This window comes from Ooceraea biroi, chromosome 5, assembly GCF_003672135.1.
Source record: "Ooceraea biroi isolate clonal line C1 chromosome 5, Obir_v5.4, whole genome shotgun sequence".
In the NCBI taxonomy this organism is placed as follows: Eukaryota; Metazoa; Arthropoda; class Insecta; order Hymenoptera; family Formicidae; genus Ooceraea; species Ooceraea biroi.
Window position 1 is genome coordinate 189,383 of NC_039510.1, and position 26,822 is coordinate 216,204.

Here is a 26,822-nt window from a genome sequence, read left to right on the forward strand (position 1 = left end):
CGGTGGCGACGGCGTCGAAGGGGGTGGCGGTGGCAGTAGCCAGAACGTCGATGAGACGCGGGGTTACGGAGGGAATGCCGGCGTCACGGGGGCGCCGCGACGCGCAACAAGTAGTCATGTTCCTCCCGCCACTGTCGACGCCGACGCCGACGCCGATGCCGACGCCGATGCCGATGCCGGCAACAGCGGCGGCGACGGCGGCGGCTCCTCTTTATAAATTTTCCCTCTTGCCGGAGAGTTCACCCCTGCTATCCCTCGTCCTTCTCCCGTCGCGCCGACGCTTCTGCACGTCGGTAGAGCTGGAGAGGGGAGAGAGGGAGAACGAGGAGATTGCGCGGCCGCGCACAACCGGCGTCGCGACGCCACCGCCGTCTGCTCGATTTAACCTGCGCCTGCAATCTGCGTCAATACACTGCAGAATGGTAGTCGCGGGGCTGCGCTCGTGACAATACGCACGCGACGCCGCCGCCGCCGCACGGTTTTGCTATGAGAGCGTCGACAATAGGGTAGCCAGTCATCCTCTTTCGATGTTCATTCCGAAGAACTGCATTCCGGAATTATCATTTAGTACAGTCAGACTTTCCATCGACTTGCGGACATTCGCAGGATTCCTTGTATGCCAATGCTATGTATGCTTGAGGCGACTTGCTGACCAGCAGCGAAAATCGGTAGTACTCCCGCGTTGCTACATACCTGTTGTTACAAAATCCACGGTTTATGTAGCGGCTATTTGGACAGATCTTATCTATTCGTACCAAGAACAAATTTAGGCTCTGAACGTTTCTAGTTTCGCTTGCTCGTACAGAAAAATCGTATGGAAATGTACATCGATAATCGCAATGACGTCGGGTTGATACGGGATTCTCGTCATGTTGGCAGAGATTCGGTTCACGATAATAGGATCGGCGCGCGCGATAGCATGCAGTCATAATTAATCATTCTCGAAGGGGTTTGAATGATTGAACTCTATGGTTGTCAAGGCGGATCGATAGGTCTCGTTGACAGCGGGGTATTATCAGCTCTCATTCAAAAAACAAGATAAATGAATATTAATATCGAGATATCTTCATGTTCAGTAGCGTTTGAACGTCCACCAGCGATCAAAAACGTGTAATGTGAGCGGGATTGAATTGGTGACTCGCATTCTCGACTGGAACGCTCCGTGCATGACCGCTGTATACTTTTCGCTTTATATTGGTTTGTCGTTTACACGATGTGATCCGGAAACCGAGTTTTGCTTCGAGTCCACGTACGATCGATTAGCGTACCGTTACACAGTAACTTTCCCACGTTTTCTTTTCGTAACGCCGGACCCTCCAAATCGGCATTGTTATCGGAACGGAAGTCCATCGAAGCAAATCGCTCGCTTATCGAAGTCTCGGAATTGCTGTCCAGGTGATAGCGGATGTACCTCCTGCATAATCGCGGCAACAAATTTTTCTGGAATTTTGAAAGGCAAATAAATTTAGGTCACAAGAAATTGGGGTAAATTTTTGAATATATCATACAATACGATCCATCGGAGCACAGGAAGTACAATGGTAAGCGAAGTGAGGTGAGTTTGGCGAGAATGGGGAAGATCGACGTATCGAAATGCCATGTAAACCAAACGTGCCGCAACGTAATTCGTAAAACTCATTCGGTAAATACGACGCGATCGATACGATTTGCGAAGCTCTCCTCGCTCTCCCGCTAGCCTCCTCTCATGAAAGGGCACACATGTTTATGGGCGTGTTAAGCGCGTTTTCGAAACATTCAACCGCGTCCGCACGCTCGCGGCGAATATTAATTCGCCGCTAATTATGGTAATCCAGTACGGTAACATTGCAACGAACGCGCAAATGCTCAATAAGAATTTCAGGGCTTGTTATTCGTATTGTGATCGCTGATGCTTTTCGGCAACCTGAAGAATCATCGATCGTTGCGAAGCGCGTCTCACCTCACACGAGACAGAGGAATACACCGTGCTATGAATTTTCTTCGCACCGTGAGTTACGTCGCGAATTTCACGCAGATAAAAACGTTTCCAATGACACGACTGATGGTCGACTGAATCTCAAGTAACGATAGATCAAAACTTTGATTATTTATTTGTTGTGAGATTAATTGTTAAACTCTACTTGCTGTTGTAACCTATCCTCGTTGACTGTTTGAATCGACATTTAGTTGAGATCGTATCGCGACAATTCGAGATTGACATCGCTTGGCGTCGAAATAAAACGAGTGACTGCGTGCGGCTGGTAACCCCGCGTTCACCTTATGCAAAACAACGTCCGCGGCTTAATTGACGAAATATTCAAATCTCCGATTCCGAGGCATGTATCGGGGCGACAGGGAGCGACTCCGCGCATTCAAATGATAATCGTCACGCGGACGCGAGCGCGAGCTTCCTCCTTCATCCTTTTCTTCTGCTTCCTGGGATTGTCACCTTTCTCGCTGGCGCCGTTTGTTCGCCATCGAGATTGGTCAGATATGCAGCGACCGACGGTTTGCCGACGCTCGATGGGGTTATCGATGCCAACCATGTCCATCTAAATACCATGGTAATGAACGCGGGAAGGAGACGTCGCGTCGTTCTCGCGTGACACGATTCATCTTGACCCCGTACGAATTCCACTTTCTTACTACCTCGCTACCTACTACGAAAATCGAGTGTCTCCTATGGTTCACGTTATTATCGCTTAGCTTCGATAGCTTCCCTTTCCTTTAAATGAGCCACTTGAATCGTTAGCTTCGTGGACCGTTAACCATTTTCATCAGGTCGACAGTAAAAAATACTTGGACGATTCTTCGTCGCTCGCCGATAGGGGGGGGGGGTGAAAAATACTGCGTTGTGCATCCCTCGTGTCAACATGTGTAGATATCCGTCGTATTTTCCCTGGCTGGCGGATACACCGGCGGAGATAGCTTGTATGTTTGCACACGGACATACGCGATGGCACGGGCGATGGAACGCGCGGCGCGACTGCTCGACGCGTGTGCAACGTTGTTCTCAATTTGTTTCTACACCGCGCAGCGTACCACCACTTGAAACGTGATTCGATAATGAAGCCGCACTTGTCCGTCGTCGAGCCGATTTTCGCATGAGCGAAAGCGGGGGGTACCCGAATATTATTCGACGCATGAATCCAAATATCACCCTCGCATTGTTAATTTGACGAAACGTATGATTGACTTCTCTCACGAGAATTTCCATTCAACGTGCCATTTCGTCATTTTTGACTTGGCCTAATTCCTGTACACTGACGTACCGCCGGCATTTCGATGTCCTTTGTAAGCGAACGATAAATATAATTTCCCGTTCGTTTACTTTAATAGCGCCGATTCCGGGAATGAATCGACGACGTTCGTGGGCTTACGATTCGGGTACTTGGGATCAAACGTGAATGGCACGGCGTGAATTAATGCCGCGCTCTTATCGAAGGAGGACGCGGCATTGCACGCACGAGTGCATCATTCGCGTAATCGCCGCGTGCTTGCAAATTGTGACGAACCACAATGTGTAATCTCGTGCAAGCTGCGCAATTTCTATTACGTCTTATGCTTAAACGATCGACTTTCCAAGGACTATATGTAAATTCGTAATTTTTATAACGAGATAATCTTACGTGTATCTTTTAGATACTATGATGGACCATGCGCAATGTGCCTGAAACGATTAGAGAGAGAGTAGGAAGGTGCGTCGTGTCATCGTCAACGATCGGCGATCAGTTGGCGATTTTGCAAACGCACGCTCGTCGACTTTGCATGGCATTGGGCGACCGTAGCGGCCGTTCGCACACCGGCACAATCCGGCATAACGTGTAAGGCGCATTCCACAATGCTCGTGCATACCGCGCTGAAATCGATAGCCATGTCCCTCTGCTCGCAACCTACATCGCCTTGGCTCCGTACAGTCCGTTCTCGCACAAGTTCTTACCGATTGACTGGAGCACGTCGGTCCGAGCGAGCGGCCGACACTCGCGCGGAACCTTTTGCGGATTTCTTCTCTCCGCATTTCCAAATAGAGCAAGCGAAAATGAGTTTTGCGTGTTCGCTTGGCGAGATCGCCGCGCGGAAATATATCCGTTGAATGCCATATCGGAAATAACGTAGAAGATTCATTATTTTTATCGGGTAAAAACACATTAATCTCTGCTCGCCGAATTCGGTTCAATTTTACGCGAGAAATGAAATTCGTCGGCGCTCCCTACGGGCCATCCCTATATTAACGAGATACAAATAACGTCATGCTCGATGCATTTTGTGCCTCGCTTGCGTAATAATAATTTACGCAAGCGCGCGATTTTATATCCGCGTACGATGTATCTACGTATGTATTATATGTAGCTACGTGGCAAAAACATTGGCAAACGAATGGCAATCGCGAAGAATTTCAAAATCGGAACTGTCAATTCGTACGATGATGCGAGTGGTCGCTATTTAAAGAGGAATGCGCGTCGATTGGCATTGTCAAATTGACGCGTTCGTCACGCCAAGCGGAAAGTCTGCCCGCGGCAAGGACGAACCCGCTCCGCTCGTCGAGGAAGCGCCGCGACGCGTGGTGAACACGCGTGCAGCACACAGAACGTGAGCGTGAAGCTCGTCGTCATTGTCTCGCCGCGCCGTGCGTTGAGTCGGATTCGCCAGCGAGGCGCCTCCGCACCTCTCGTCGCCCTCTCGGCGCGAATCCGGTTGACTTGCTAATTTTAACTCGACCGTGACACCGCGCAAGTGCAACTATACTTCGCGCGTGATTGTCTCGTATAAGAACGAGCGAGCGAGCGAACGGGTTCGCGAGGAATCTACGATTTCCTACGAGCAAGCAGCAGCGAGCGTACGCGACACGCGCGACTTATGCTTGCTTCATCCTCACGCTTCAGGCGTGGATAAAGTCCTCATTGTCGCATTCACGAAATTGCTCTGCCTCGATATCGCTCGAGAACAGAGCGAGATTGCTGAGAGTCGAATGAATTCTTTTCAAACGCAGCGTGATTTGCAACATATGTTAATCCGCGTGGCGTGGCGAACCGTGACTCGTAGGAATACCTACTGGGGAATAACGCGACTTTGTTTCAGAGAGAAAACGCGGTGCGCCTCGGTATTGCCTCGCCAAACGCGTATGATGCACCGTATAGTTTTACGAACAGTATCGTGTATACACGTATATACGACCTATACACGACTATAATTCGTATCAATTACTGATCACTTGAATGGATTTGCAGAAGCCATCTTCAGGAGCTTGATTGTTCCTGGAGATGCGCATTCGTCGTGTCACGGCTTACCACCAGCAGGCCTGTTCTGGGCAAGCGATTTCCTCGACTTACCACTCACCTTCTTAGAAACGTTGACTAACCCTCCCTGCCGCGCGAGGATATCGGCGCCATCGCTATCCCCAGCTCGGCTCTACTCTGGCACGTCGCCGAGGATGCTGCTGCACCCGAACGAACGCGTCGACAAGTAGCTCGACCGCAAGCACGCGTATTTTTGGCTACGGCTTTCCGCGGAACGACGACGGCGGCTGCGGCGGCCAATAGTGACCTCTTCGAGGAACTATCGAGCGCCTTCTGGAACTTATAACTATATATTTGATCCAGGCCAGATAAACATCTCTCAAAAATAGTAGCCGGTCGGCGTGTAGCGTGTACAAGACGGCGGCGATGGTGCTCTTAAAATGCGATTCCTCTTCGTCGTCCTCCCACTCGGTCGCAACCGCGCATCGAGGAGTCGCGTATTTTTTTCTCTCCTCGCGCGCCATGGAGAACGTGGCGAGGCCGCGTGTGCGGTCTCGGCGTGTGCCCTCTCTGCGCGTGCGGATGCGTTCATGCGCGCGCGGTACTCACTTCGATCGCGCCGTTCGTTTCTTTCCTCACGGACTCGCCGAGATTAGCCTGCCTCTAAAGATAGGTCGCGTGTTGTACGCGCGCTCCTCGTCGTATTAATGTCGCCATTGCCGGCAAACGCGAGCGAACGCGCGAGAGGTTTCCTCGGAACTTTAATGGTTTCCCCGAGTTTTTTGCGAGAGACAACGTTGTCCATGCGTTTTGTCAAAATTTTCTGACCCTTGTTACCTTCCGTCGCTAGCAAACAGAATAGATAACTGTGAGGCATCTTATACTTGCGTATAAAGAACGTATTGGTGCTTCAATCTAAATAACAGCTATCGGCAAGTGTAAAGATAAAACGGTACGGTTCATGTTTCGAAACGAAGGATGACTACGACGAAGGGCTCATCCTCGAAACGCCGGTCATCGTCTTGTTCGCTGAGATTTCTGATTCCCCTCGGTCTTTGGTACAAAAAGAGGTCACGATCCGGGCGCAAATAGCTCTTGGATTCTGACCGACATGGGGCAATATAAACGCGATATTGCAATGGAAATACCCTTCCGCAACAGTGTATTTTTCGATGCATGAATACATGAAAAATATATAACGAAAATAGATAACGTAACAAAGTTTTTCGGAGAAAATTAGAAATTGATTCAGTAATGAGTGATTTCTCTACAATTTATTGTACCGTGATCCATAATGTCCTTGCTCAGACACTTTGCAGAAGACGTATTCCTCTATTTCCAATCTTATTGTTAGTAACGGTATTTCATTTGCGTTTCAATTTCTCGATTTATGCAAGAATAAGTTAGGACTTTACGCGCGCTATCAGATTTATCGCGCGTCGAGTTAACATCTGACAAGATACTACGTGGCTTGGCTATCAGCAACCGTACGAGAAGGGACTCCCATAGAGGCCACTCTATTTTCCACTCGCGGCAGGCTCCCCGCCCGACTGTACTTGTTTGCGCAACCGTAGCGACGATAAAATTCGTTTACGAGTGCATTAGGCGCGCGCGTTACGGGCTTTGTGCGATAGCCACTTCCGCTCCATTTGTAAATCAAGAATTTAGCTCGGCGTTGCGATCGCGGTTCTCCGTGCATGCTACGTTTTCCCCTCGCGGAATTACTTGCCGCCACCGCGCTATTTTTAACGTGGTGGCTAATTTCCCCGATCGCACAGCAAACTCTCGCTCACGCGTATGTAGGGCCGCGCGCGCGACTCATCTCCTTCCGAGATGCTCGTGACTCGTGATGGTAATAATGACGAGATTCCCAATTTAGAAGAGTTACCAAGATCTCGCAAGATTCCGAATTTCGCAAGCGCCTGGCGGCAAGCGTCTTGCCCAACGAGAATCTGGAAAAGAGATTTCGAATGTTGCGCTATTCGCGCGTCTGCACAATGACGCGTACGCGGACCTGACGACAATCTGCGCGTAGAAGATGGGAAGCGAAAATTGTGATTTTTTTCTTATACTTTTTAACGATATTGCGTCGTGACGCCGATACAATTGCGCGCTTGGATGAATAAAAACGTGTCGATCGATTTGACGAGCGGGTAGCGCTCTTTCGTCTTGCGTGCGTTCCAATGTGTCTACCTACGCACACTTCTCGTACGCGACGCATAAAGATATGGTAATTAGGCGTGGCGAACGGCGACGAGATGCTCCCGATGATACCGGAGACCGTCTTCCCGTATGGTGCGTGACGTAAGCGCGATTCAATGCTGATCTCTTTGGTGGCCATCCTCGCACACGCAACAGTTAACGCTTTGCAATCGCAAAGCGACTTTGTAATATATTGTTATTGCAATATCTCACTGACATCGTGATCGGCATTGATCGTTACTTGCCGCGAAGTTTTCGAGAAAAATGTGATGATTCACGTGTATGTCCATGATTATTTGTCGGAATTGAGTCAAGGTAACTTGCGTGCAAAGTGGAACAAATCTTTCTTCGTAAATCCATAAGAACACAAAAGGAGGGAGAGAGGGGGGAAGGAAAGAAATGATAATTTAAATTCGCACGCGTGTGGTCCAATGCAATACTTTTTATTGCAACCGTTAAGACAGTATTGGTCGTAATTCACAGCGCGGCTTTGCTCGCTTCGAGTTCCGTCCTTGATGTGGTCGACTTTGCAGCTCGCGGTTCGTTACAACAATTTATTAACACATTTTTGCGTGTTTTTGCGGAAATTGGCACGCAGAGAGTGAGACAGTAAAAATCAGTACGTTGACTGATCGTACCAGCGCATTCGGACGCGATCGACGTTACGCGTATCCTTCCTATTTTGTTTTTAAACCGATGTTTTTATACCGTTGATAAACTTGATATGTTATACACACACGAGCGCGCACGTACATTGTGAAGCGCAAATGGCGCAGTGTGTGCACGCACGGGGAATAAGATATACCACGTGTCACACGGGAGTTTACGGTCGATTCAATGAAGCATAAAAGCACACACGTCGCGGCTCTTATTCAATGTTAATTTCATTCGTGGCAGACACGTGTGGTTCGTCTGTCGTTTATTCGCGATGACGACGGAAGTTACACCCAGTCCTCTCCCTCCGTTTCCTCCGAAGCCCGTTGTAACTGGTACATGCAACGTACAAACGTACGGGTTCGATATGTCGGAAACAGATCGAAAATGTTGCGCGCCGAATGGAGGTGCGTCAAATGCGCTCTTTTGCTCGAGTAAATATGTTTGCGAGACGTAAATGCATCGATAGATGACGACAAGGATGATGTTGAGCTGTGCGCTGCTTGCAGGAAACTCGATAATGTATTCATAATTTCCTACGCGCACATCATTTTCTCGATTGTCTGACCACACGCTGACTGCGTCTACTACTTGCGCTTGAGAGGGCATGTCGTGTTGTTACGTACATGCAATCTACGGCAAAGGGTAGGCATTGCTGAAAACGTCGGAATTGTATGTGAGAGCCAACGAATGTTAACGAGTATCGCTTAAAAATCCATGAGGCAACAGAAATGTTGCCATCAACGATAGTTCTCGACTCATGCGGCAGTAAGAGATTCATATTATTCATATGTAATAGAGTCTAACTTGATGTTGCTGCGGTGATGGAGCCAATTCTGATCGCAATCCGGAAAGAGCAGACGTCGCGGTCGGTAAGGCACACCGAGCATTTGCCGGATGATATTAGAAAGAAGGTTGATAAACCTTCGAGAGCAGGCCAGTAAAATAGCAGTTACCCTGCTCCGCCCTCCGTCGCAGACTTTCCAGTGGATGGGCGAGGACGAGGGCAACGCGAATTCACCGGAGGGGGTTGCCGACGGAGCGGCAGGGCTCGAGATCGATGCGTCGCTCGGCTCATCACTTATTTACGCCTTCATTACGGTAAACAATGCATCTCCCTTTACGTCCGGTCTCTCTCCCGGCCGCTATGCGTTCTCTTCTGCTTGCCTGCCTGCCTGCCTGCCTGCCTCCGTCCGTCTATCTCGTTGCCCGTCGTTCATCTCGCAGTCATATACCGCGAGAGCCATTCCATCGCGTGCGCGCTCTTCTCTCGTTCCTCTGAAAGCGGCGCCGCGCGTCTCCCAGATGTATTTTAAAACGAGTCCGGCGCCCGTATGTTTCCTCCTCTACCGCTCCTCCTGTGTCTCTGTACGTACCCATCTCGCCTTATCCTAAATACTCGCCTTTCCTCCGTGTTTCTAATAAATATTGAAGCAGCATGAAATTCCGGAGCAACTATCGCGTTGGATCATTCTGGACGGTATGATTAGCGCGTGATACGTACACGAAACATAAATTTATTAACTAAAGGAAGAGAGAGAGAGCATTTAATGAGAAATATCTCATATATTTAAATCGCCTCAACTTTGGAAATTCATTAAAGAATTGTACTTTTAGAATTTGACTCACGAATTGACTCTTACAAATGCGGATTCAAGCAACACCATGTTAGGCAATTAAAAGCCGGCAGCGATTAGCGGCTCGCTCGCGACATCAACGCGTTAATAAAGCAGGAATGAGCAAGCGAAGCGCAAAATGTTAGCCACCGAGACTGGACTCGTATCGCGCGGATAACGTTTTCAATTAAAATGCCAGCATCACCTCATTGCAGCAGCGGTCGTCGAGTTATACACGAGTTCGAGCGTGCGGACGAAAAGCGCGTTTGTCCTTTTCATCCTTACTCTCGTGATTTCCCACTGAGCTCGATTTCCCTTGTATGCATCTCGTGTACGAATAACGTTATGGAATGAAAAACTTGCGCAGTATCGTCAGTTTACGCGATTAATCGAGGTATATCGTCTCTTAGCTGTATGAAACAAGTCAAGAGGCAACGTGTAATGGCCACACGATAATTAAAGTCGTAAGTTAGGCTTAGTCGGTACAGCTTTCATTTTCCTAATGGCGATAATGTCGCGCCGTTAAAGATATCGTTCGATAAGTCAGCGATCGTCCCGAGAGATCGCGTGACATGGTTTCGTATGCTGACGAAACTTTTATTTTAAGTCTTTGTAAAATGTAGCACGTACATCTTTTACGTTTCCTTCATCATGGGAGGTACGCGATCATCAAACAATGCTTTGCAATACCACGTATTTAAAGGCATATTGTTTAACAAATTGTCGAATATGGTTCTCGATACCGCAGCTCCGTTTTGCTCGTCGATTACGATCTCTCTCGAATATCGAAAAAAATTAGTATATACATATTGATCCAGCTTGATCGTCTCTTATGGAATATGCATGCCACATCTCCGTGCCGTTCTATGCTGTACTTATTTAGTTTTACCGCGATATAATCGATCCCTCGATACATCGAGGAAATCCCAAACTTCGGATCTTCATTAGTGAACGCAATTACGAAATCGCAATGTGCAATATCGAACGAGCAATATGCAATGAGCCACATGGGAAATCATACGCGATGTATAATGTCCAGCTTTTAAAGATAATTAATTTTCTAAGCGACGATATCTTTGAATCATGCACGTTATACTTATGGATAGTCTATCGATTCAGGTACAATTGTGTGGATTTTTCTTCATCAATTCGTCCCATTTCCCCACCTCATATTTTAGTTCGATTATAGTGTGCCTTTATCATGACTTTAAATATACATACAAATTTATCATGGAGTATTATCCCTAGAATTCATTTGTGGTGTGGAATCTGAACACAGAATTTAAAAAAAACAGAAATATTCGTTACATCGAAAAAAGAGAATTCGCAGTTTACTTAATGGGTAGAAGAAATGTATGAAGTTCCAGAGAAAGTTCCATTGACATTATGCAAACAGGTATGATCGAAACTTCTTGAGAATTTGCGCGGGCTGCAGATTGCGTTCTTAGAAAAGTTACAGCAACTCTCGAGAGGACGAAACGAACCTTCGATTTCGTTTCCGAGTTATTTTTTTACAATCTTTTGGTACAAGCGTCACGTTGCATTATTCTTATTGCTACTCGTTGTGGCGAACCTTTCCTTGTTTCCTTGTCAGATTCCTTAGATACATAATTACGTCGGTTACATAACTGAACTCAAAAATATTATCAATACGTGCCACGTGACATAACATATATATATCGCGTTTGACTGTAGGCGTCATATTGTATGAACGAGCTTTTCTTGGCGACATGTCAAATATGCCGTCAGATTTCATTTACGCTATTTCTCGAACACACGTGATACATATTCGGATAGAATCCGGACGGATCGACCGAGATGTCGGCTCGATGAAATCACGTTGTTCACTAACTCAGTGTTATAAGTGAAATCCACGCGCGAAATTTTCGCGAGTCGCATGTCTTTGCTTATTATATTTATTCGATGAAGTTTGGTATCAACCAGACAAAATGAGAATCATAATTTCGCGAGATTGTATTAATTTACGTTCAATACGCTGCGAAAATACGAAACACTCTTGCGTTCGGCTGACGATGTTTCCTTTAGAGATACTTACCGACGTGCAATGAACTCAGCATCCTTTCGTCGCACACATCGCTCCGTCCCGAAATACGCACATGGGACGTATTTTCGGGCGTTTAATCAAGACTTCTTACGACCTACTTGCTCGAAATATTTTGTCGTGACGGCGATCGTAGCGTGCCGCTGCCGCTTGCGACGATGACGCTCGGTATATTCCGATTTTATTGCTCCACGATTTCAGCAGGCGACGATGACTCTTCCTGTAGTTAGCATATTTCATTGTACGCGCTAATGATATAACGCTGCTCAATTTGTTGGAAAAAAAATATGAAAAGTTCTCCCGTAGATATATCAGTTGCAGATAATGATATTAATATTCCTTTTCCTAAATTACATGTCATAATGTATTGTTATAACATGAGTACAACGCGTATTGGAATGTCGCACGAAGAAAACACTCAAATTAATTAGGAAGATGTGATTTTACGATCCGACAGGACGGTCCGCAAATATAATTACATTTCGGCCAATTGTAGTTGCGTTTGGTCAAGTCCGAGAACCATGGCATATCCCGAAGATGCCGGTCGTTAATGGCTTTCTCGAAGATTACCCTAACGCGTGCGCACAGTTCGTGTGATTGTTCCATATAAACCACTCAAGAAGTTGATACCCGGGGCACGTAGCATAATTCTTCATTCTCTCTCACACACACACGTGCACGCACATTATTCTGTTCCTCCCTCTTCTCTTGCGAATGTCGTTTCTTCGTTATCTTCTCCGAGGATTTCCTAGATCCCAATAGACCCCATCGTAAGCAATATTGTTCATTCGCAGCTTCGATGTTGGAGCAGTTGGCTTGACTTTAGCCTAACATTGCCATCCTCCCGAACAGTAATATCCATATGGACGAGTATTTATTAGTATTTATTCGCGATTTAAAGTAAAGATTTCCGCTCAACGCGAGCGATCATCTCACCGCGTCGTCTCTCGACGAGCGCCGAGACTGTCAGAAAGCGAGAGTTCCGAAGTTATTAATGTCCATCGAAGTTGGGTTTAGAACACTTGCGTATTTTCGCTCCCATCCTCTTTTGCAACGATTATTGGAGTAAGAAATCCGCGTTAACTAACGCGAAGAAAAGTACTTGTTTGAAAAAAGTGCTTCGGAATCATCCTGTAATCATGAATCCATCGAGATATTCCAATGCCTTTCGAATGAACGAACGAAAAGTACGCTCGCGGAACATCAAGCAGATGAAGTATGAAAGTCCGTAAAAAGGAACTTGGTAGAATAGAACAGGGAAGGAGGATAATGTTGGAGCCATACCCCGACATCTTCACTAATGCAACGTGACACGATACGCCGATGAACGAAGCGTAGTTGTACTTTGGTACGGATGGGAAGTGAAAAAAGACAAGCGTAGTCAGCCACCATCGACGAGTCCCGTATGTTCGCCAATCAGAAGTCGAGAGAGGCATCGGCGGTTGATGAGCGTGGCTGCGCATAATTCCGAATATCCCGTCGGTTTTAATATATCCCATGGTTCCTCTTTTCTCTCCGGCACTGCCACTGGCTCGTCGGCGAAGTGGTGTGTCTCCGATCTAGGTCAAAGGTGACTTGCCGCGCGACGCGACGCAACGCGGCGCGGCCCTTCTTTGTGGTGATGATGGCACGTCGGTTAACGTATATTTCGGAAGAAGTTCGAGCGATCGAAGGAAAATCGATCTAGAATTCAGTAAAAATGTTTTGCATTTCTTAACATTACTATTAGTCATGTATACATTACTGACAGTAAAGATATATAATTTCAATTGTTCAAATTAGAGATAACGTTGTTATGATTAACTAATGTTTACGTTTCGACTTAGAAAAATACTGAATTTTTGAGAAATAAAATTCTTCGCAATTTGAATTTTGTTCACGGAGACGAAATTCAGGGAAAGAGGAAGAAAGTGGACTGATCGAAGGCAAGACGGAAAAGGAGGCACTCGGAAAGGTGCGATCTTGGCCGAAGGTATTGACTTTCCCGAGGGTTCGTCCCTGTTCTCTCTTGGTGGTAGCACGATGATGAGATCTCTCGGGGCGGCGAGGACTCTGCTTGCGCCGTCACCTGCCCCCGCACGTCTGTAATCCATCCCCGCGTTGCCCCGCCGCTGCCGCCGCGGGGGCGGCGCGTAGGTGCGAACGGAGTGGTTGAGCGGCATTTTTCAGGATGTGTGCGCAAAGGGAGAGAGAGAGAGAGAGATATTTCCTCGTGTGTAGATGGACGCGCTGTGTAGACGTAGGCATTGAAACGGGGGTGGTGGTTCCACGTCGAGCCCCAGATACCGCCATGTGGAACCCCGCCACTGGCTGACACAAATCTCCGCAGGAAAAAAAAACGCTCGTCCGCGGGCGGTACTTACTCTCTCTCTCTCTCTCTCTTTCTCTTCATTTCTCTCTCAGATCTTCTCGCATCTCGGAGGACTGACGTTTCATTCTTGTTCGCCCTCCGTGTAAAATTGAGATTTTTGCCTTTCTCGTGAACGATCTGATACCGCGTAATGACATAAGTTTTGATCTACTCAACAAGCTAAACATTCAGTTCAAAATTCAAGTCTTTAACCACTTATCAAAGTTATTCTTGTACATCATATGTTTCCGAGATATTATACACATATATCCTCATGATATATAAAAATTTTTTGAAACATCTTGTTTTTCAATTCAATACAGCGACTAATCCCTTGTACATGAAAGCCATGGAATTGGCGTCTGCTCGTTCATCAAGTTTCTTCTTCGACGTGTCGGACGCTATCGAATGCATCACTTTGCGTATGATAATTCTCACACGTGTCGCATACGCACGTGATATGCAGTTTTCTTCGCTGATATGAACGAGCAGCCTGATGCAGTCGGTAGAAGAGTCCTTCAAGACAAGTGGTTTTGCGACGACAATGACGACGTCGACAGAGTACCAATACAGCGTACTATGCCATTAGCGATGGCTGCACCGACAGTTAATGGAGGCGACATAGAAAACGCCGTCGAGAAGGAGAACGAGAGAGAAAGAGAGAGTGAACTCTCGCAGGCGATGATGGCGTGTCGGTGTGTAGGGTGCAGCGCGGCGCAAAGTAACGGCGTGATCAATGCCGCAACGCTAATTAATTAACATTCCCTCGCGGAGCTCTCCGGCAGACACACCTATACACACGAGAAGCTTTCCCTCATCCTTCCCTCTCCTGTTGTCTCTCTCTCTTCAACCCCTCGCCGAGTTTCGCTACATCTCTCTTCTTGTTTCCTTTCTCTCATCCATCTCACTTGCGTGCCTTGGTTCTCTCGTCCCTATTCTCTCTCTCTTTCTCTCTCTCTCTCTCTCTCTCTCTCTCTCTCTCTCTCTCTCTCTCTCTCTGCCCCCCCGCTGCTTCCTCTCATGACTTTAGCGTCGACGATCGTTACCGTACCGCGATAACGACGGCGGCGATGGCGACGACTAGCACCCGACAGGAATATTCCTGAGAGGATTATTCCTCGCTGGCTAGCGAGTAGTCGAAAGTTTCCGTCGGAGTGGCGGAACGCAAGGCTGCAGTGGCGAGAGGCAACGACTCGATCGAAAAGTCGACGATCTCGGGATATTCGGTCTCTCCGACGCGGTAGGTAGCGAGGTGTAACATCGTTATGATCTTCTCTTACGACGAATAAACGATAGTCTGACAATGTGATGAGGTACTCTAAAATTTCCTTCTATTTTGAGCAAGATGATATTGTCTACATTTCATAGAGCTCACAAATTTATAGAATATCGATTTTCATTTAATCAGATTTCCAGCTTTTACAATTCGGACAATATTGGTGACCGTATCGATTGATAGTTGAGTTAAGTTAAAATAGAGTTAATCAGTTGATCGGATATCATCTGGTTTCTTCATTTTACGATCGGTCTAATCAATATTTTTCTTCCCTGGTCGCAGAGTTCGATCCTCGAAAGTCTTTGGTACGAAGAATTTGCAGCTTGTCTGCTGTACCTAACTATTTTACGAGGCATTCCTTCTCGCGCGAGATGATGAGAGAGAGAGAGGACTCTTGACGATCCTCTTCTATCGCTTGACTCCGTCTTTATCTCACTCTTTCTCTGTTCTTTTCTCTTTCGCTCTTGGATTTGCCCTTTTTACCCTCAGAGGATTAAATCACGCCTCATCCTCCGACTGGTCGATACCCAGCTAGCGGGCGTAGGAACATTGACCAGGAGAAGAAGACGAAACTTTGCAAGGACATACTACCTCCTCCAACATGTTGTGTCGCGCGCGCACAAAGTAGGACACTTCGAGGATGATATCTCATGGAACATGGATGCAGCCCTGTCTTATCTCATGCGGAAAGATGATTCTCAGTCAGCGAACGCTAACGTCAGCGCAAGCGTGAAAGCCATAAGATTAATATTCCTATAAAAAAAGATCATTCATCGTTTTAATCATTCGGATTGTTACGGGTTTTCCTGCGATACCGTTGTAGTTCACGTGCTACACAACTTCTGTAAAATGATGTGAAATTGTAGTGTGCGTAAAAGCTACACTATTATGAGAAAGCTATGTACTGCGTTGTATTCTCTTTTTTTCTCCTCTTCTCCCTTTCTCTCGCTGGAGAACTTGCAAAGAATCGATCGATACGCGTTCCATCCTGCATTGTTCCGCGAAACAGCTCAAAGCAGTCCAGTAACGCGGGGCGGTTTTACTAATTGGTGCCGAGCATCGATTACCGCTTCCGCCCTGCTGTCTCCCCTCGAATCTCACCGGGTCTCGCCAGTACCATGCCGGCATTCGGTACACTTCTCGCACATATAATGTGCGAATTATATACAATTATTACACGAGTATTGCTTATCTGGTTGTTATGTACGGAATGTAATGTAAGCGTACACGCGTAATAGTCGGCATTATCAGACATCCCTTGATCTCGCAGAATCTTATCGATATTTAAGGATAGAATAATAATCGTGCATTCACAATCGATTGCGATTATTTCACCGTTAAGGTACGCGCACAGAGTTGAAAACTGGGGCAAGTTTACTCAGCCATCATAAGATACCCGGGTATATGGTCGTGGAGAGTGGAGAGACCAGCTTGGAGGGTGGAAGCGAGAGGCGACGAACGGGTCGATGCTTCCGTATTTACGATCGCTGGCTTTGCCATGGCGCGTGGGAATGTGATGTGACATCTTCCCTTCGTGAAAGCGTGACGGAGATGCGTCGATTGGCGATTAGACGAATGTATCGATCGACGATTACGACATAATGCGCGCCGTCACGGAGATTTTCGCTTGTAAAACGAAAGAGAGAAAGAAGAGAATTGCAGATGAGAGTAGGCAGCAGGTACATCGATGAGATAAGCAAAAGCCAACTACAAGTAATAATTAATACGTGCTTTCCTCTCTTTTAAGTACTACGCGATGCCGAGGTGGCAAGGTCTCCGCTTAAGAACGGAGCTTTTGATTAATGAGGAGTTTACTGGCACCTTCGCTATTGTATGGACTAATTACAACTCCGGCTGCACAAGCAGACCGTTCGCCGTAGTAAGAGCATCTTTCGATCTGCAAGAAGGCGAAACCCGTTACTAATCAAACCACCGCACCCTGCGATACTGCGATACCCTCGTAACGCATTTGTTTCTGCTGATTAGAAGACCGAGATTGGCTGTGAGACTGGGAAACACCAGAGAAGACGTCAGAGAAATTTGCGGATAGATATTGCTCTATCGGATTGGATTTGTCTGCTGTAAAAAGAATTAAACAACCAGAACTACAATTGGATAGTGACATGCATGATGGGAGAACACCTTCGTTCGTTTTTTTATTTGGATTCTTTGTCGGGAAAATAATTGTCACGTTGAAACTTTACGATCGATTTCAAGCGATATCGAAACTGGTATATCTCACTGGAATGTTCGCGTCCATCACGTGCGGAAACGTCGAACGTTACCGCAGTTTATTTATAGAGACCGATATGGTGCATCATTAGCGCACAGGAATACTAACGCAGCTCGCTTCATAAGGGCACGAGAACGAGAGAACTCTCCATTACGCTGCTTAATTGCCAACGATCTTTACTGCCTTGCATCATCGTCTTTTTCTGCTGATAAATCCCACAAACATTATATCAGACAACGATATCTCAGAAATAATGTGGCAATTGCCGTTCGACGAATTCGAACAGCTTATACGAGATGATTCGTACTCAACTGATGAATTAAACAATGGATTACGTAAACTTTTAAAGAGCTCCTCTCGTTCTTATTAAAAATCTCATATACGTAATTAGAAAAGATAATCGCAGCTAAAATTCCTCGAAAATCTTGTGAGAACTTATTTTCTGTATACCTTCATCATATTCTATCAGCCTTGGAGTTCTCTCTCTCTTTCTCTCTCTCTCTCTCTCTCTCTCTCTTTAATTGCTGCATGAAAGGGTCATTCGCCTCCGAGGTTCATCGGGAACGCATCGGCCGTTCCCTTTGCGTCACCTTGTATGCCGCTTGACTGCAATTTGCAGCGCCCGCGGCCTCCCGCTTCCCTTCCCTCTTTCCTATCCCCCTTGCCTATGGTTCTCCAGTGCCTGCCGCGTATCACGGTGTCGTGCCCATCACGGATACGTATATGTCCTCGTATCAGACACGTATGGGGACCAGACAGAATATACAGAGCACTAAATGCCGCCTATCGGAAATCGATATCGGGGAGCCACAGCCAGCAGCAGCTACTCTTCACTTCTCTTTCTCTCGCTCGCTCTCTTCAGCGTCTCTCCTTTCTCTCCCGTGCTGAGAATTTCCTCTTTCCCTCATTCTATCGCATTGCCTTAGAAGCCCGCCTTTCCTTCTTCTGCCTCTCACTTCTTTCGCCTTATTTTTATTAGTCGTACTTCTCTATCGCGTCTCTTTAGCTAGCCTCCGTATCTCAGTTTGTCAGTTTTTCCTTCTGATCCAGCGCGGCGAAGAATTTTTCAAAGGGTAAACTCCTCCTCCGCAAAACCACCGCTAAATTCTTTTCGAGCCGTTTAGTCCTCCTCCGTCATCCCCCCTTCGCGTTCTCCGCTATCAAAACCAGCACGGCTCGGGACTCTCCTCTCGCAATGGCCATATCGATTGGACCTTCGATAACGATGAACGTTATCGCCCGGATAGTCTGAGAATGCGGACTGAGAGTTGTCGCACCTCCAAAGTATGATAATCGACGATATCGTGACGCGTAAAACTGATTTCTGCCACGAAATGACTTTTACGGATCCGCGTCGCGGTACGAATGGTGTTGCCCGCAGAGATTTTGCACGAGCAGTCTAAAAATTGTGATGCTGTATCTGCATAAAGCGGAGCGATCGAAAAATAATTGTATTGTACGCAAAAGATACGTATTTGTACGATGAGATTACTGAAGATTATTTATATAAAGGATAATAGTTAATCTGTTATTAGAAAATATCACGAGATTATCAAATTCAATCTCTTCTTTTCCCGTCGACAAATCAATCGCGCGTAGATTCAATTCCCTCTGTAATCACCAGCTCTTATGTTCTCCGGTTTTTCCACTAATATCCAACCGTTTTCTCTCTCTCTTTCTCCTCTTCTCTTTCTCTTTCTCATCTGAAACAGGTGTCGGCACCTTCCGTCGCGTATCCATTCCGGTTAGGTACACACGGGACTCAATTTGATCGGCTAATATCATTTTGAAGCTTACCGATTAAACTACGCGTGACGACGAGAAACCTGTGATCCGTCTGGGATGAGTGGCTGATGCGTCATTGCCGCTTCAATTATCGACCTCAAAGTTTGCATTTCTATCTATTAGAGCTACTTTGTATCTCATCCGCGATTACTGCGGAGAGGAAAAGATCGCCGCGTCAATCCGAGTCCTGATAGAACTTAATGCAACATTCAATTTGTTACCGGCAATATCTCAAATATCGCGAACATGTCAATACCGTACCTCAAAAATGCGGAATATTGTTGCAATCTATGACAAATTTGAGGGATGCATTTCATTTGAGGAAAGTTATATGAATTATAATATTTTAACAAGGAGGCAAATCAGACGGCTGTGCCGCTTTCAGGGATGCCACGAGTGGCGCAACGTTAAGTATCTTGAGATCTTCGATTTGGCTTTAGGCTGTACGCCGATCGTTGGGTAACATAAATGTACGGGCGAGCTGATGAAAATTAATCCTTTCCGTCGTCATCCGTGCAACAAGCGCGATCGATCGCAATTCAAGCAATTCCGCTCTTCGGTCTCGCGACGCCGACGGTATGCCAGTGCGCACAGACCTGAGTGCCACGAGGTTCGACTTGGTCTGTTCGAGACGGCACGACGCGGATCGATCTCTGGGCCTATGCACGGAAGTCTATGGACCACGACAGGACTTTGGGATTTAGGGGAAATCCGCAGCGTCACATTATAATTTATGCAGATCCCGTTTCTTTGAAAACTACCTGAAAATCTATGCAAACCCAGTGTTTTGTATACAAACTTGATATAAATCAATGAGAATGAATTCATTGATGTTGCCTTTCGGATTTCCAAATTAGGAGGGAAAATAGCAGACTTTTTCTATCTTTGAATCCTACAAAAAACTACCGAGAGATTGCACAATTCAATAATTTCGAACGACAAGACCGTACGTGTATATATGTACGTACACGACAAGCATGTGCACGCGGGGGGGGCACGGGCGTGCACCACGGTAATATCGATCAGGAGAAGTCTTGTATGCGCCATACATATTCTACACATATACATACGCTGCTATATACATGCTCGGGTTCCTCTATACAAGAATATCAACGCCTGTCGACCCCCGCCTGGCGTGTTGTTGGTTGCACGCCCCGCTTAAACCGTATTCAAGCGTTTCCCTCTCACAGCATAACTCGACCTCGCCGCTTCGCTACTTTCTTGTCCACCCTTCCTACGAGTCATTAGGCGAGTGCGTTAACTTGCACGTGGCGGCGGCGACGGCAGCTTCTCGTTGCCACGTCCGAAAGTCCTTGCGTCATTCAAGGCTAATCCTGCTGAAGTAATCCGTCTCTTCTAGATCTTCAATAGGTGTATATAGGTCTTTGTTACTTTATGCGATAGATATTTCAGTATAATTGTTGTAACCCTTTTGCACTAGACTCCAAATCATCTTGTAACTTGTCACTTTTTCCCTTTTTCCTTCTATGCCAGCATCCAAGTATCATTGGTTCATTTCTTTTCGATGTGCATGCTCTTCTTTTGCAGAATCCACCGCATATTGGTGAGTCGCGTCTATATCATATTAATCGCTAATTAATGCCAATTAGCAATTCTCTGATTCCTTGCTTTATCTCCGTAGGTGTCAAGGCAGGGCTATTGCCCCAGAGCGCGCCTTAATAAGCGCGATTCCTCTTTTTCGCCTTCCTTCTCACATTTTCTCTCTCGTCTGATCGCACGTGTGCGTGACAATTAGCCACTTACGGGGCTGCCCGTCGCTCTCGTCGTATGTGCATTCCTTCTTGGCGCCTACGTGCACTCCGTGAATCCGCGCGATTCTTGTGCGGCGCGTAAGCACGTAACGCATTCTTCCTTCCTCGATACGTGGAACTCGCAGAATCACGGGTGATAGCACTTTGAAAAGCAGAATCGCCCTCGGGTTCTGGAATTCGAATTTTCGTGTTTATCTGGGACCACATGGAAAAACGCAACGTTACGCCAAGGGTGATGCTGGGGATGTCGACGATGAATATCGATGTTTTATAAATATTATTCGACCTAAATCTAGGGCTTTTTTGTTCGCTGACCGTGAATAACGGCAATCAAAGTTATCATAACAATAAATACAATGTCATACGTAAGTGTCTGCATCGTGGTTCTGTAAATATCCAATTTTTGTGCGAAAAATAAATACAATGAAAAATTCTGACATAAAGTTTGATGTTACATTGATTCCGTTCTCGTTTAATGAACGCCGTAATTGACTATACTCATGCAGCTGGAATCTTTGATGAATTTTCTCACAAAATTTTCTCAAGTCTTTTATTAAATTGAAAATTATGTAATTTTCACGAAAAGACCGGAAGTAGAATTTATCGATTACGAACGGAATGAAAAAGTAGGTAATCGTGACCGCGTGAAGTCTGCGTCTATGGTTTTTTTTCGCTGGCGGTATCTTGAATCGAGCAATCCGACGATTCGAACGCCGGTGAGAAGGAGGTAGAAAGATCGTTACTGAGGCAAAAATGCCGATGGAACGACAGAAGAAGGGAGATCAGGGAAATCAGCGAACAGAAGCTTCAGAAGAACAGCTTCGGAAGTGCGAGGAATGCGAGTGTCTAAGGGATGGCGAAGAGAGGAAACGGTAAAGTTGCGGCGCAAGCCACATGGATGTACATGATGTGGTCACGTGCAGCTTTCGAATCCTTCACGGACTTTGTCTTCCAGTTTTCCCTTCCCTGTGCAACAACCCTCCACATGCTTTATACGGGTCTGTCATCGTCACAGTCACGTGATCATTGCACCCTCGTGTACGCCGATAGCCGGGGAGTATCCAGTTTTTAGAGTCCAGGTGGACGGAATAGCCACGATACGCTCATTATCGATCCGGGCTCCGTTTCAGAATTAACTTTGTCGATATCACGCTGGGGCAGTCACCTTCGTATATTCCGTTTCATGCTACTGGGTTTATATCCTCAAATAAAAACTGACATAAGCTAGACATCTGATTTTAAAGAAAGTGAAAATTGGAATTTCTAAGACGCATGACATGATTCAAACTCAACGATTGCAGATTTAGCGAATTTCCACTGATGTTCGACGGACAATAACACTCCCGTGTCGTGGTATTATTCGCAGAGGATCAATAATTTTGCGATCCGAATATTCTAGCAGCGCGATGGTGGCGTATATACCGGCTGCAATCGTATCCTTGATCCCTCATTGGTCGGTTATCTGTGGTAAACTGAAACTTTCACGAGATCAGAATGTAATGCGAATTTCATACTAGAAATAAAACCATAATTTGGTCAGATCATTTTTACGTCTTCTAGTGTCTCATTTCGATCTCAGGAAATACCAACATGGTTCACTTGCTACTTACGATGCGATCGGGCGAAACATTTATAAGTTATCGATGGTTTCCCAGCTGTTGACAAATAGCATTCTTTTATCCCGCCTTTCTTAGACCCCTAAAGGTCCCAGTTTGAACGTGCGCGTACTTGCCTAATTCTCGACATGGATGCATCACACAAGACGAGGCGGTTAATTCCTGTGTTCTCAGCAAGCCAAGTGTAAAGCGGGCGAAGCGCGCAACCCCCTCGCTCGCAAACCCCTTCACACGTATCAGGCCGACTGCGCCACGAGCAGTTGGTGGCAGCGCCGATTGATGCGAAGGGTGACGATATCCGCGCGCGAAGGGTGGATGATGAGGCCGACGCCCGGAGGTGGTAGTGGAGATGGGTCGTCGGCTATGGTGGCTCGCTCATTCGCTCGCTCGCTCGCTTGCTTGCTTGCTCGTACTGAGAGAGAGGTGATGGAAACGTCGGCGCTGTCACCGGTAGTGGCGATGGTGGCGGAGGTGCGGGTGGCGTTTAGCACATACTGCATGTGTACGGGAAACACGAGATGGTGGTGGAACGGGGAAGAAGGGGCAGAGGTCACCGGCCGCGGAGACTCGTGCGACTCGCTCATGGAGCTATCCTCCTCTTCCTCCTCCTCCTCCTCCTCCTCCTCCTCCTCCTCCTCCTCTTCTCTTTCTCCCTTCTTGTCTCCCCGCTTGTCTCTCGTCTTTCTTGCCGCCTTTCCTCTTCGTCAGCTCACTTCATTTGCCGTCTTCCTTCTCCTTTATCCAATGTATAGGACTGCGCGTTCTTCTCGCCTGCGGTAATTGCGCACCGTTCTACGAACGGCGACCACCGGCCTAATCCGCCATGGGATAAGCCATAGGTGTAAGGTTGGTTGTATATTGGTTGTATATACACCTTGGTCCTCCCCTTTCATTACGAGTGGCGGCGGCTGCATCGTTCACCACCGTGAGGTGATCCATCTCAAGGCCGTTCATCAGGATGCTGGTCCGCGTACCCAGTGCGTTGCACTAGGCGAAAGTTGTGATTCTTCAAGCTACGAGATGTTCCTTTAAGATATCTCTATATTTATCTTTGCTTTCCTTCAAATAAATTATTGCGTCACATAATTCGCTATTCTAAAATATTTCTAATTTAGTTTTAAATTTGACAGGATATAATAATTCAGTGGCGACAATTTCCGACAATATCGCACTTGGAATACAGATAAGAATAAAAAACAGTTTACAAAGTGGTCTCGGTGACAATTCCTCCGCATATGCAATCCGAAGTTTACGTCGTGAACGAGCACCTCTCTTGGACTTGCAAGTGTTATGATTAGCGATTACCACATCGCGATATTACAATGCAGCTCCTCGGCTGTGCGTACGTATGCGCCGCGCATACGTGCATCATGACGTGGTAGCATGTATAATGTTGTCGCTATCGCCGACGATTCTATACGAATTATTTAATTACAATATTGTATTGTTGAATGTCAGATTCGGAATTATCGACAAAATGTGCAAACACTTTTGGTTTCCTATTCTTATCTTGTAAATTGTAAATTTGTAATGATAGGAATAAATAATTCGTATGAAACAAGCAAATTGCATAACGATTTTTTAGCATCGCGTGGCAATGATTGAGGCAGGAGATTCCATAGATAAGAAGAATAATCGCAGGCATAAACATACGCTTCGCCGGAAGTCCGAGAGAATTAATGGATATTAATCAAACTGGCATGAATACCTCAGAAAGGAATTGCACGATGCCGCAAAATTATCCAATTATTCGTTTAATATCACATTTATGTTGTCATAAATATGTATATGCCGTTTTAAGTTCATGTGTGTTTTACCGACGCGGATGACTCACCTGCACTGGAAATAAGTTAAGTCAGTGCGCTGACCGCAACAACTGATTGATTGTCTAACAACACAATTGAAGGTTTCATATAAGAAAGATGGCAAGTAACAGAAATAAAAATTTCTATCGAATCGAAAAATTTATATCACATAGTATACCTAAAATGCACATGCCACAATAGTAACAAATCGATTGAGTCTAAGAAGCAACCTAATTTATGGGGTCCTTTGATCTTATTGACTTCCGCGAATCGCTTGTTAATAGCGGTCGCGTCATTAATCGAGCTTAATTGCAAGGGCTCGCGTATAGCATTTCGAGCTCGGCAATTATCGATTAATTATCGATTTTGCTTGGAATTCTGTTCTCGTATTTTCGTTTCCATTACCACGAAGTTTGGAGAAGCACATGATGGAAATCTCGGACGGAAATACACCCTTCGATACAAATCCGGAGGGAAATTGTTCCTTATTTCGCGCGCTGCGCTCTGTCGAATCAATTCGAACCTGCGAGCTCCAATCGTGCTGAAGATTTTGGGTCAATAAAACGTACATGGACCACGATCTTGATCCGAAGTACAAGTCTCCAATGACGCTTGGTCCCGCGTTTTGCTAGTATCGAAGCGTTGTCGAAGTACCCCCTGTCAGCGCACCCCCATTAGTATGCTCCCTGAAGCGTGCCCTTACTTCATGATATTCACAGATGTGAGAGGAGATCTGAACCTATCTATCCCTCTCTTCCACCTTCTATTGTAAGTTTCCTTCAGTACTCTACGCTGATATCTCGTTGCTCTAGTTTATTCGCGCTTCATTAGTTTTGCTACCATACGCCTCATTGTAAATGTTATTCAGTCCTGTTTAAGAGGTTTATTTTAGGACAGAAATAAGCGTTCTCTCTCTCTGTCTCTTTTCCTTTCTCTCCTTCCAAGTCCTTATAAGCATCGCAGTGTAACAAGACACATGCTATGCAGATGTCGCGTCCAGGAATTCTCTCTCTCTTCCTTTCTCTCTTTATCTATCTATCTATCTATCTTTATCTCTATCTCGGTGGGATACCATCGTGATTTAGGCTAATTATGCGCGACCGACGGCCGAGTAGGTTCTCCGGGATGGTCGTATCTCTGTGCGCCCTATCGCGATACGCTATCTCTTTGCCACTACCATGAAATTCGCACACGCACTCGCGTACCAGTAGGTGTGTGCATTTCTTTTTCGGATAAATCCACGTGTATGTCTAATAGCTGAGGTTTGTGTGAATTTTCGTTCGCGTCTCACCTCGATTCACGCGATTCTCTGCTCGTACGCGAATGTGTTCTCTCGCATGCCTCGCATTTCTGTGCGCATCTCCCCTCTTTTATTACGGTAGTATTTTAACAGCACGGTATGTTGCGTCTGATCCATGGATCCCTTAACTATCTTGAGACGGAGCAACTTATATTTGTATGAAGAAAAATTCGATGTAATTGTGCCAGAGAACTTTTAATTCTCAATAATACTCAGCATCTTGACGATCAAGTCTCGAGTTGAAGCTTCACCGAGAGTAATGCTAATTCTGGAACCACCACGTGTGTATACACACGTATATCGTTGCTTATCGTGCGAAATACATGTGTACGGATATGCATCGGGCGGATGCGGATAGACGTAATAATTGTAATTCCCTTACACATGCAAATGCGATGGTACATAGTGCTCTACGAGCGCACGGGTATCTATGCATACGTTCGTATGTATGTACATACGTACGGTATGTATGTACGGGGAAATCGCGCAGCGGTTGCACTAAATGCCGATCCTTGACTGCGCGTATAATTATCCCGGCGTATCGGTAGACGGTCTTGTAGCCGGCTGTTCGTAATACGCAACGCGTAATGTGCAACGCATTGTTGTTTACGCGGATGTACATGCAGTCTACTCGCGCGCGATTTTCTCTGTGTAGGATCTTTCGTCCTGACATTTTAGGAGACTGCGCAGCTATCAACGGAGGCGGTGAGTCCGCATCTGTGCATTTGCATAAGTGTCTGTCATCGTCCGTGTTCCACATGCGAATCCAGGTATCCCAGCGGTTATCCGCGAGTACGAACGAACGAGCGAGTAAGCCATCTCGTATGCACTTTACTCCTATTGGGGTGAATCTCGTATCCTCTTTCCTCTCGAATCGCGCGGATCGCACGCCGTTCTGGCGCGTGGACTACGTAGGCTACTAATGGTCGACCAAC

The 26,822-nt window shown here is 46.3% G+C and overlaps 1 protein-coding gene across 3 annotated transcripts in view; it reads left to right on the top strand.

The window, feature by feature from the left end:
• LOC105283081 (neurogenic protein mastermind) overlaps positions 1-26,822 on the top strand; it is a 138,683-nt gene that overhangs the window by 98,994 nt on the left and 12,867 nt on the right. The window lies entirely within an intron of this gene.